General features: G+C 36.9%; 1 long non-coding RNA gene across 1 annotated transcript; it reads right to left on the bottom strand.

Moving 5' to 3' along the window:
* Positions 1-343: 343 nt before the first annotated feature.
* LOC121401054 lies at positions 344-12,910 on the bottom strand. Its single transcript, XR_005966088.1, has 3 exons — positions 12,810-12,910; positions 1,729-1,831; positions 344-689 (listed from the first exon to the last, which is right to left on the bottom strand). It is a non-coding gene; the product is annotated as an uncharacterized LOC121401054 (long non-coding RNA).
* Between the last annotated feature and the right edge of the window lie 418 nt (positions 12,911-13,328).

Consider the following 13,328-nt stretch of genomic DNA (forward strand, 5'->3'; position numbering starts at 1 on the left):
GTTTCTGCCTAACGAAACTTCGTTAGTACACTTGCGCTTAAGTCAATTAGAATAGGACGGGTACATATACTGTAGGTGATATGTCTTTATTAGAGATGTTGGTGCAAATGCTTGAAGTGGCCACTTATTATTAAAATTTTCAAGGAAGAAAAATAAAGACAAAAGATATCCACTAATGCCCTAGACATGAGCCCACCCTAAAACAAATGTGGCATGCGCCTCAAATGGTTAAAAAACGTTTAAAACGAATGTTTGTAATAGTTACAACTTTTAAAGACAATCCCGCTTTAAAATATGAAAAAACGCCAGCGTTTTTTTTTAACATTTTAATAATTTTTCGGCATACAGGATATGATGTCACTGACATAAGATTGAGGAAGATTTAGCTTAATTTTATCAGTTCGCCTGGTCTAAGCTGGCAAAGGAAACTCTGGCGAAAGAGGTAACATTTAGTAAATTTTGCGGAATAACGATCGTTCGCTGACGGAAAATTCGCCTGGCAATAGGATGCAAAACTACGCTAGCGATGGTCTCTTTTGCTAGCAATTGTTCTCTATGCCTGTTAGTAAATTGTCGATGTCCCTGCGGATTGGATTTCTGGCGAATTTTCGAAAGCAACGGCCACTTCACCCTAGTAAATCTGCCCCCATACATTGATCACATCTGTGATGTTATGAAGATCCAGTAGTCTGAGGATGAGAAGGATAAGAACAAGGCACTTGAATCAGATCTGGAGATTTGCTCATATGTAAAAATATTTCGACACTGTAATAGTGGGAGTGAAAAGTGTACATATTAACCCTTACTATGTGGTCTTTACAGTAAGGAAAGGATACAGATACATGATTCATACATGCTTCCAATATGTGTCTAAAAGAACCCACGTGAACAATGATTTTATAAACTGTCCAAATAGCCATTGAACTTTTGATTTTAGAATGATATTCAAATTTCCTTTAGACAGTATTTCTGATAATGAACATAGCATAACCTTAAGAGTCTGGCCACACTGGCAGATTCGGGGAGATTAATGGCCAGGCGACAAATCTCCTCTTCTTCGCAGCGACTAATTTCCCTGATCTGCCTTCCACTGGCTAAAATGTAAATCATCTGGGGTAGGCTCATGGAATGTTTAGTTTTCCAAAGACGCCCAAAATTTGTCATCTGGCAACTAATCTCCCCGAATCTGTGGCCAGACCCTTTTGTTTTAGGAGTGTGAAGAAGTGGATGCATCTGTTTACTTTGCATTAGCTAATCCTCCCAATCCAAACAGTGTAGGACAGTTGACACTACTTTGTAGGACAGATATTGAGGATATATCTAAACTCAAAGCTGCCATAAAGCAATACTGAGCTTGGCTTTCCAATAAAGGAAGCATATATAATACACAAAAGCCATGAATATCCTGTAAATTATATCCTTATAAACGGTGAGTTCTGATGTCATCAGTTATAAACGGTGAGTTCTGATGTCATTTCTGTCACATGACTCACTTAAATTTGTGTATTATAATAAATAAAGTACCCCCAGTTGCAAAATATGAGGATATTAGAAGTTACCTCGGAGTTCCATGACCTGTATAAAAACACTCGGCCGTCGGCCTCGTGTTTTTATATGGTCATGAAACTCCTCGGTAACTTATAATATCCTTATATTTTACAAGAGGGGGTACTTTATTCACTATATAAAGACCACAAGTGCAGTGTGCAAAGTGCAATACATACCTACCTTACGCAATATCGCACATTGTTTACAGGATTTTTTATTTTGACACTTATCCTTTTCCATTCTTTGATATTTGCTTCACCATATTCTGTTGGAACTGAGGAAGCTAATAGGAAAAGTATCATTTTAATGGAGGGGTCAAAAAGAGCAAAGAATTCTGATGTTTATCACAAAACAAGAAGTTGGTGATTTAAAGGAAAAAAGCTTTAGCTTTAGTTTAATAAAATATAATGAGCTATGTGTAACAAGGCCCTCATTTGTGCTTATTGCTGCTAATGCCAAATACTTACAGATAAGGAAAAATGTGTTGTATATGTAGTTTAAGTAGAAAAGTGAATATGATTAAATACCTTCTTCTCCTCCCACAACGCTCTGAAGCACCAAAGTGAAGGGATCATGTGAAAACTTACAGTGTTCTCCAGCTGCACTGTTCTGCTTAATATATCAAATGCTAAACAACAGGCAAATGCTTTTCCAACACAAGTCCCAGTAAGTAAGGGGGATGTGAACAAAGGATTTTAAAAATGGAGATATTTTAAAAGTATGGGCTAAAAGGATTAGCACAGGGTTAAAAAGAATTGGCTGACAGTTCCAAGGAAAGGGCAACTGAACTGATTTTAACAGTATGACATTTTAAAAATTGTATGAAGAATAGAAGGATGCAAATAAAAGGAAGATTGAAACTTGTGTAAAAGTAAAAACGCTAGTGAAAAATAGATGGCCACGTGTGAAAAATAGGCACTATGGTATTAAATAATGTGTCAGGAATAGACAGTTTATGTTAAAAGTATGAGAATCTTAAGCCAAATAAGTGGAAGAAGGGTAGTTCAGATGGTTTCCAAATGAAAGAAGGGGCTTGTTTAAAGTGACTGATATAAAAGAGGGAGGTAAAAGTTAAACAGCAGGGGGTTCCGATGTGAGTGTGAAGGGATAGAGTTTTTTAGAATTTAATTATAGAGGCTAATTCGAGGAATTATGCATAGGGTATGCTTTACCTGTATTTAGATTAACATGTAATAAGGGGAAAAACACTGAAAAAAGGGTAGGGATTTTGTGCTGTAATAATACCTTATTTATTTATTTAGGTAAATTTGAATTAATGATAAATACTACAAAAGAAAAATCTAAATGCAAATAAAACACAAAATAGATTTTAAAAGCAAAACAAGTGTACTGTAAATAGTGAATTACACTTAAATATAAAATGAATGTCAGGTACAACCTAATATTTATGCCCCAAAACATGTATAAACTTATGCGTAAAAGAAGCAGCAAGACTGTATGGACAAGTCATTGTATATTGAATATCTGAAATGAAACAAGAAAGAGGAAGGAATATTTTAAAATATAAAAAACCTTTCAAATTTAGCAATTTAAGCTTTTTTTGAAAATAAATAAGTATTCGAAATGGTTCATACTTCCAAACTACATGGAATTCAACAGAATTCTGGGAACTGTGACCTAATGAACTTGACCTGTCTGTAAAATAACTTGTGAAAGCCAATTTCTATTTAAAATTAAAATGATGTTTGATTGTTAATTAGAATAAGAGCAAATTATTCATTTTCTTATTAACGCTATTAGATGTTTAGAAATAATGTAGGCGAAGGGGAATTCTAATGGAGAATACTTGAATCTACAACTTAACTTTTTCTTAATGGAATGAATGAATACATTACTAAATGAGTGTAGTCATGTGTGCACACCGACTGACAAAATCCTAAAGTCTACTCCATATATATACCGTGTATGCTCGGGATCTTTTTGATGAGGGTTTGATAAAGTGGAATCCAAAAGATAATGGCAAAACTCGCACACCCAGGCCTTAAAAGCTCCGCCAGGTGCTCAGTTGCTTGGAAGGATCGGCACCCTCCTCGATCAACAAAAGAAGAAAGCAATGGCACTCACAGCATATTCAAGCAGGATAAACCTTGCGTATGTTTATTTGCACACGATGCAACGTTTCGGGGTGGTCCCCTTTGTCAGGCCTGACAAAGGGGACCACCCCGAAACGTTGCATCGTGTGCAAATAAACATACGCAAGGTTTATCCTGCTTGAATATGCTGTGAGTGCCATTGCTTTCTTCTTTTGGTTTGATAAAGTGGCACACAAGTAAAAAAACAGAGGAAATCTAGATCAAGTAAAAATGTTTTAGGTCTGCTAACAATATTCTTCAAATAAGGGCTAATTCTGGCATCTTGTAAAGGTCCAATGACACATTTCTTAATCATGTTGCTTCCTCGTCCTCTTTTACTTAAATTTCAGGAGATGTTGGTCACTCTCTGATTGTAACCCTGTGCAATTTAATCAGTATGTCACCCCCTACCGTTTGCGCATACGCAGAGCCAAGGATGTGCAAGTACGCATGTGCCGGGGACACGCAAGTGCACATGTGCGGCCCATACACAGAGGACGCCAATACTGTATGTATAGGTGAGCAGGCGGAAGAAGAAAAAACTGCTGCCACTGCTTCTGGAACTAGGGGAAGGCGTCAGAAGAGGCCTCTTCTGCCTACCCCTAGTTCCGGCCCTGAATTTAATGTTTGCTCAAGAGGTATTTTTACAGGTACCTCAACAACATTATCAGGTTCTTTTCTTTTCAGTTTGCTAAAACCCTTATGATATATTGCTAATTGCCATTAATAATTCACATTCAGGTTAATGTTTAGTATTTTATAGAATGGCTCATTCTTAGCAACTTTTCAGTTGGTCTTCATTTTTTTTTTTTTTTTACCTTATTTGACTTCCTCTTCAGACTCTTTCCAGCTTTCAAGTGGCAGCCAAAAAAACTAAAAAAACGATTTCTCTGTAAGGCTACAATTGTATTGTTAGGGGCACATTTACTTCAAGTGAAGAATTAGAGGAAAAAAATTCGATTTTCGAATGGTTTTTTTGGCTACTTCGACCATCGAATTGGCTACTTCGACCTTCGGCTACGACCTTCGACTTCCAATCGAACTGTCTCTTTAAAAATTTCTTCGACCCCCTAGTTCGCCACCTAAAACCTACCGAGGCCCATGTTAGCCTATGGGGAAGGTCCCCATAGGCTTGCTAACAATTTTCTGATCGAAGGATAATCCTTCGATTGATGGATTAAAATCGTTCAATTCAAAGGATTTAAGGATTTAAACGATTATTCCTTCGATCGAATTGCGCAAAAATCCTTCGACTTCGATATTCGAAGTCGAAGGATTTTAGTTCGGTAGTCGAATATCGAGAGTTAATTAACCCTCGATATTCGACCCTTGATACATCTGCCCCTCATTGTTACTTTTTATTACTTATCTTTCTATTAAGGCCTTCTTCTGTTCATATTCTTGTCTATCTTTCAAACCACTGTCTGGTTGCTAGGTTAACTAGCAACCAGATAGCGGTGAAATTCCAAACTGGAGATCTGCTGAACAAAAAGCTAAATAATTCAAACACTGCAAATAATAAAAAATTAACCAATTGCAAAGTATCTCAGAATAGCATTCTCTACATCAAAAGAAAAGTTAATTTAAACCCATAAAGATTGCGTCTGCAAAGTTTTTCTTTATTTCTTTATTTCTAAAGCATGTTCGGGTAGAATGGTGACATTGTTAATACTGGGTAAATTGTCATATTTTAATAAGGAACACATTTTGATTTTACCAAAAGATTTAAAATATAAAGAATTTCATGTGACTTTTTGGTTGCCAGTTTATAAGTACCAGTACTTTAGGATTGATGACTGTAAATGTAATTTATAAACACAAACATTATCAAAGGCAAGACGTGAAAAGCAAAAAGAGAAAGACTACTTGTAAAATATAAAATAGCCAAATAAAAACAGTATGAAGAAAACATGAATTTCATTCTCTATTCCAGGGAGTGAGAGTATTAGGCTAAGGGCACACTAGGCGATAGCGCCGCGATTTGACTCGCGGCGACTTTTCGCCGCGACTTTTAATCCGCAATCGCTGTGGAAACTTTTGCGCTGGCGTCTATGGGGAATCGCGAGCGTAAAAACACACGCGGCGATCTTTTTTCTATTGTCGCTCGAAATCGCCTCGCTAGGCGATTTCGAGCGACAATAGAAAAAAGATCGCCGCGTGTGTTTTTACGCTGGCGATTTGACGCGATTCCCCATAGACGCCAGCGCCAAAGTTTCCCCAGCGATTGCGGATTAAAAGTCGCGGCGAAAAGTCGCCGCGAGTCAAATCGCGGCGCTATCGCCTAGTGTGCCCTTAGCCTTAAGCCACATTAAGCCCACTGGCAGGGTACTTAGAAAGCTCTGCTGGGTTGGATAAAAGCAACTTTGCCCCTAAAGCTGTCAGGACAGCACTTCAATGCCAGAGGAAGTACAATTAATATAATATGCAAAGTGTGTTTAGTGTGTCATTTTAAAAACTGCAACTGAACTTTGCCCAAGGCTCAACTAGGTAGTGGTTTGAATGAGAAAATACAAGGTGAATTGCACAGGGCCTGAATAGAAAGGTAAATATTAAACATTAACAATAAAAATATAGATGTAAGCTCACAGAGAAATAGATTTTGGCTAACGGGGTTAGAGACCCCCATTGAAATAATTAAAAAACTATAAAAAAAATGTATCCGTTGAGAAACTCCTAAAAATAAGATTTTATACCATACTAAAATTTAGCATTAGATAAACTACCCCTTTGAAAAATTCGTTCTTAAGGGTTTGTTCACCTTCTTTTTTCATTTCAATTGTTTTCATATTGTTCCCCAGAAATAAAAGACTTTTTTCACTTACTTTCCATTTTTTATTTTTTACCATTTTTTTTAAAATCTAAGTTTAAAGTTTAATTTCCCTGTGTCTGGTGTTTGAGTCTGGCAGCTCAGTAATTCAGGCTCAGACTCTTAACTCAACATTTAGTTGATAGATTTCTCAGCAGCATCTCTGGAGTATTAGCAACTATTGTATCAATTCTAACAGCTGCCTCTAATGAAATTCAGGGATTCTTCTCAGCAGGGACAAAGATAAGAAATCTAAGGAGCAGAATTATCAAAGGTCGAATTTCTAATTTATGTGAATTTTTTTTTACTCTAATAAATTCCAGTATATTCAAAGCTCGAATGGGAGGTTATTTAAGAAAATAACTTGAACATCTAAAACTTGAATGAATATCACTGTCCTAAAAACTCAAATAAAATTCAAATCAATTTGACCAAACTCGAATTTAGTTTTTTCTCTGAAAAAAAATGTGAATGCCAGGAAGGCTATTAACATCTTCAAATCGGTCTGCCATTGACTTCTGCATGAACTTGGCAGGTTTTAGGTGGCAAATAGTCTAATTCAAGTTGTTCCCAGGGTAAATTTCAAATTCGAGTTTGGATTATTCCCAACTCAAATTTGTAAGTTTTGACTAAAAATCCAAGTCGAAAATTCGAATTCAAATTTTCAAACCTTAATAAATATGTCCCCTGATGTAGCAATTTAGAACAGTTTACAGGGTTGGTGACCCTCCCTCCCAGAGCTGTTTTAGAAGGTGAAAAATGAAACTTTACACTTCAATATTAATATTAGAGAAACCAACCAATCAGAGACTTGAGGGGGGCCACATGGGTCATATCCGTTGCTTTTGAATCTGAGCTGAATGCTGAGGATCAGTTGCAAACTCACTGAACAGATATGTCCCATGTGGCCCCCCTTCAAGTCGCTGACTAGCTCAGAGTTATAGAGCTGTAAAGCAGGAAGTAGTGTTCTGGCTATTATGTTACACATCCAGTCACTCCAGCCTTTATACATTAAATTTTTGCAAATTTTTTTTTGCACAGCCTATCTATTTACCCAGTTTTATTTCCACACTAAACTGTTCCTTTAAAGCGATACTGACACCAGATATGAATCTTTTTTTATATTTATAATAACATTGTTATGGATACTATTTATTATTTTACCATAAAAATATTTTTCCAATGCTTTTACATTACCCATCTGACCCCCCCATGTTGCTTTATGTGGGGCTGCCATATTTGTGCAGTAGTAGTCCATTAGCATTAGAAATTATAACTGAAAGTTTAAGAAGAAACAGTCAGGATAGCAAAATAGTCAGGTTTATGAACTTCAAGAAACAATTACTTACAAGGCAGACCTATCAGGGAAAAATAATCATCATGACCTATAGTTAACTTTAGGTACATTAAAGATCTACAAAAGATCTACTAAATAGGTAACTAATATTTTGAAGATTCGTTTTTAGGGGTTAATTATCAAAGATTGGTTTTTTATACCTCAAATGAACTCACAACTCGAACAGTATCTTATTTAAGAAAAAATCTTGAATGGAAAAAACTAAATTCTGCGAGTTCGAGTTACGAAACCCGAAAACTCAAAACATGAAGGCTAGTAACATCTTCAAATGGTTCGAGGGACCTCTGCCATCGACTCCTACATAAATTTGACAGGTTTTAGATGGTGTATTTTCGGATTCTAGCTATTTCCAGGGTCAGGGTATAATAAATCTCAAAAGAATTCACGTTTTTTTTTTTAACTTAAAAAATTTGAGTTTTAAAAAAAAAAAAAACTTGTGACAATTAGACTAAAAAAATAAACTCAAAAACTCGAATTTTCATGGAACTCAAATCTGAATAAATAACCCCCTTATTGTCAGTATCATTTCAAAAATAAAGAAAAAAATGAAATTGCAAAATGCAAAAACTTTTAATTAATTGAAATTTTGGAACAAGTGTAAAAGAACCCTTTAAAATCATTTAACAATACAATAAGGGGCAGATTTATCAAAGGTCGAAGTGAATTTTCGAAGTAAAAAACGTTGAATTTCGAAGTAATTTTTGGGTACTTCGACCATCGTATAGTCCAACTTTGATTCGAAGTTGAAATAAAACTTTGAAATTCAAATATCGAAATTAATTGTATACTGTCTCTTTAAAATTTTGACTTCGACCATTCGCCACCTAAAAGCTGCCGAAGTGCTGTTTTAGCCTATGGTGGACCTCCTAGAACTTTGGAGGCAATTGGTGGAGTTTGAGAGATCGAAGTTTTTTGGGGGAAAAACTTTGAATCGAAGTAGATCGAAGGCGCTATTCCTTCAATCGTACAATTTGAAGTAGGCTGAATATGGACCACTTCGACCCCCAAAAACCTTCAGCCTCAGGTCTTGTGTATATTTGTTGTGGATCACTTAGGTATGTTTGCCTTGAGAAAAAAAATACAAAGGAATGAAAAGAGAAATGCAATACTCACAGGCCTAGACACAAAGTCAGATAATAAGACACTTTGCTTTCCATTACTATTTGTTTTAGACCAGCACCCAAGCATTTTAAATCTACAAGTGTTCTGTCGCTATTGTTTATATACAAACACATACACACACACACACACACACACACACATACTGGATGCGATGGTTAACACCATTAACTTTGTTGATACCTGGGTGCTAATAAGAAAATTTGTATACACCATGTAGAGAATAACGGCATTTGCTAATAGGATTTGATTAGCAAAAACAAAAAGTCTTCAGAGCTGAATAAAAGACTGAATTTTAAAGTCACAATATACTATTCTTGCTTGCAGTTTGTTATTCCTGTGACTCATCAAACAGCACTAAGCTGTTGCCACTACCAAAATTTGTAGTATATTAAAGGGATACTGTCATGGGAAGAAAAAGATTTTTTTTAAAATGAATCAGTTAAAAGTGCTGCTCCAGCAGAATTCTGCACTGAAATCCATTTCTCGAAAGAGTAAACAGATTTTTTTATATTCAATTTTGAAATCTGAAATGGGGCTAGACATATTGTCAATTTCCCAGCTGCCCCAAGTCAAGTGACTTGCTCTGATAAACTTCAATCACTCTTTACTGCTGTACTGCAAGTTAGAGTGCTATCACCCCCTCCCTTTTCCCCCCAGCAGCCAAACAAAAGAACAAGGTAACCAGATAGCAGCTCCCTAACACAAGATAACAGCTGCCTGGTAGATCTAAGAACAGCACTCAATAGTAAAAAAACCCATGTCCCACTGAGACACATTCAGTTACATTGAGAAGGAAAAACAGCAGCCTGCCAGAAAGCATTTCTCTCCTAAAGTGCATGCACAAGTCACATGACTGGGGGCAGCTGGGAAATTGACAAAATGTCTAGCCCCATGTCGCATTTTAAAATTGAATATAAAAAAATCTGTTTGCTCTTTTGAGAGATGGATTTCAGTGTAGAATTCTGCTGGAGCAGCACTTTTAACTGATTCATTTTGAAAAAATGTTTTTTCTCATGACAGTATCCCTTTAACTTATATACACTGGAGAGCTATTGCTGCAAAAATGCAGTGAATACCATACAGAAAATGTAGGCTCTGACTGTAACAGGAATAAATCTGAGAGTACATGACAAAGCTTTATCCATTCGTTGGCTGAGCACAAACTATGACTTAAGCTGGCCATAGAAGTACATATTTTATTCCTTGTACAATGAACGTTCGAATATCAATCATTCATTTTAATTCAATTCTATAAATAACCATTTAGATTTATATTGCAGGATTAAAGTAGAAGAAATAACAAATTGGAGGATGGTCTGGCCATTGACTGACTGCAATCATACTAAAGTTATGTCATGGAATTATTAGTGATGGTCCCCCATGCATATTATCAGATAGCATATCTCCCAAGATTTAAAAGAGGGACAAAAAGTTCTGGAGTACGTCGTGAAATTTTATTGGTCATGCCCATTTTGTGGCCACACCCACTAAATACCATGCCCATTTTACAAAATTTGGCAGGTTATGGAAAGTTTGAACACATTTATGGGGGTTTTTGTGCCATGTTTTATGTGTTATTACAGTTTTGCTAATAAAGGTAAATTGCCCTTTAAGCTGTAAATCTCAGTTCCCCCAAGAGACCTGCTTATCTTAAATAGTTACATCTTTGCTTGTCTTAAATTGTTACAAATATATCTAAATGCAGGTGCTAAGTATTTTGTGCTCTCTGCCAAAAAGCTTCTTATTTAATTAAGTTTTAGCAACTTTGTATCTTTTTCTGGCATCAGTGCAGGAGATCAAAGGGAAACTTGGGACATTTCAGTAACAATCTGGGACTGCAGGCTGAGATGTCAAAATCAGGACTGACCAGCAAAATGCAAGACTGTTGGGTAGTAAGATGATAGGCAATACATGCAAACATATAATTGCTACCTGACACATTTTTATAACCTTTCTGTGGTACAAATGTTGTCTGGATGATTATTTTGAGCACACACAATTTTGAGCCCAAAAAAGTTATATGAACCGTTGTTTCATACAATTATATCTGTGCATCTATGGCCATTTTTATGCTTGGACCAAGGTACCAGCTCCTAATATAGGCTGAGAAAGGACTGGCTTAGTCCAAAACATGTTATGCTGTGCTAGGCACTTACAAATAAACTAAACAGCTTTGCTAGAATGTAAGGCTCTCTTTTAAACTCAACATAACTCGTTTCTCCTGTTTTCAGTGTGTTTCTCTCGTTTTCAGTGCGTTTTTGCAGTAAAATACAATGCCACATTTTGTACCTTACCCCTACACCTGCCAGTGGCATTGGGTGAAGTGCTCCATGGGCAAAGTGCATCGCTATGCAATGCAGAAACCTAACTCTCAACCTGGAAATTTTGGCAAAGACAATTCAAATACTACTTTGTTACTGTACAACTTTGTAATGATTGTATTTAAATGTGTAGCTGGATGTACATTCTGTGGTAAAACCATCTCTTATATTTTCAAAAAAAACTTGGTAATTTACAATGCCTGTTAATGTTTCTTTAAGGTAATACACTGCTAGTACATAACATAGTAACATAGAAAGTTAAGTTGAAAAAAGACACATCCATCAAGTTCAATCTTTTGTGTCTATATGTAGGCTTGAAACTGTGTTCTGTGGGGAAGCGCAAACAAGAAAACTCCTGGTGCAGAATATCCAGATATGTATGTGCTCAGTAAAAAGTGCAAAAAACACATCCACCGTGTTAGTATGGAACGCCACTAATAAAGGTAATAAAAAACCTCTCTGGAGAGAATATCTACTCACCAGATTTAAGAGGTATATAGGCCAAACACAGTTAGTTCCCCACTATTAAAGGTAATAAGAAACTTCTTTGGAGAGAATACCTACTCACCAGATTTAAGAGGTATATAGGCCAAACACAGTTAGTTCAAACTTCACAACTTTGGATAAAACAAAAAAGGAACGCCATATAGTGAAGTATAGCTTTTTAATTGTTGATAAAAGAGCCCCCAACTGCGTACACTCACAAGATCCAATATTAAAACAGCATTAGACAAATGTTCAGTCCAAGTCCACAACATTAATTCCTCTAAGCATTTCACATGGTGCGCCACACTTCCTCAGGAGGAACTAACTGTGTTTGGCCTATATACCTCTTAAATCTGGTGAGTAGATATTCTCTCCAGAGAGGTTTTTTATTACCTTTATTAGTGGCGTTCCATACTAACACGGTGGATGTGTTTTTTGCACTTTTTACTGAGCACATACTTATCTGGATATTCTGCACCAGGAGTTTTCTTGTTTGCGCTTCCCCACAGAATACATTTTCAAGCCTATGTGTTAGTCCTGCAAGGTGGACATGTTTGGTGGAAGCTGCAATCAAACACTTATACATTGAATACAATGCCGATTGGACTTTTTTGCTTTTACCTGTGTCTATATATAACCTGCCTAACTGCCAGTTATTCCAGAGGAAGGCAAAAAAAACCCATCTGAAGCCTCTCCAATTTGCCTCAGAGGGGGAAAAATTCCTTCCTGACTCCAAGACGGCAGACAGACCAGTCTCTGTATCAACTTGTACTATGAGCTATCTTCCATAACCCTGTATTCCCTCACTTGCTTAACACCATCCAACCCTGTACAACCTGTACAGCTGATCCAGGGAGAAAATTCCACATTTTCACAGTTCTCACCAAATTATTAGCGAGATTATTGTACACCACCCTTATATATTTATACATATAAATATTCCTCTTCTCCAGCGTGAACAACCACAACTTGGCCAGTCTTCCCTCAACTTGACCAGTGTTTACATCTAAGTTTTTCAAAGCTTTGATTAGGATGAGGAGCAATAACACTTTAAACCCATCTTTTCTTTTTCCTACCATCTTTTCTTTCTTCCATGTATTCCAAGTTGAATACGCAGGACGCACGCCAGAGGTCGCTGTTCCTCTCACAGCAGCTAAACGGCTGCAAGTCTACAGATCGCCTGCGTGAGGCAGCGGCGACGCCTCCTGTAGAGTTCTACTGATGACGAGAAGCAGGGGCGGCCAATCCCTGCCCTGCAGTGCTAACGTCATCTGTAGTGGGGCTGAAGCCCGCTTTTACCTGTGTCTATATATAACCTGCCTAACTGCCAGTTATTCCAGAGGAAGGCAAAAAAACCCATCTGAAGCCTCTCCAATTTGCCTCAGAGGGGGAAAAATTCCTTCCTGACTCCAAGACGGCAGACAGACCAGTCTCTGTATCAACTTGTACTATGAGCTATCTTCCATAACCCTGTATTCCCTCACTTGCTTAACACCATCCAACCCTGTACAACCTGTACAGCTGATCCAGGGAGAAAATTCCACATTTTTTTACAGTTCTCACCAAATTATTAGCGAGATTATTGTACACCACCC

Source organism: Xenopus laevis, chromosome 1L (genome assembly GCF_017654675.1).
Source record: "Xenopus laevis strain J_2021 chromosome 1L, Xenopus_laevis_v10.1, whole genome shotgun sequence".
In the NCBI taxonomy this organism is placed as follows: Eukaryota; Metazoa; Chordata; class Amphibia; order Anura; family Pipidae; genus Xenopus; species Xenopus laevis.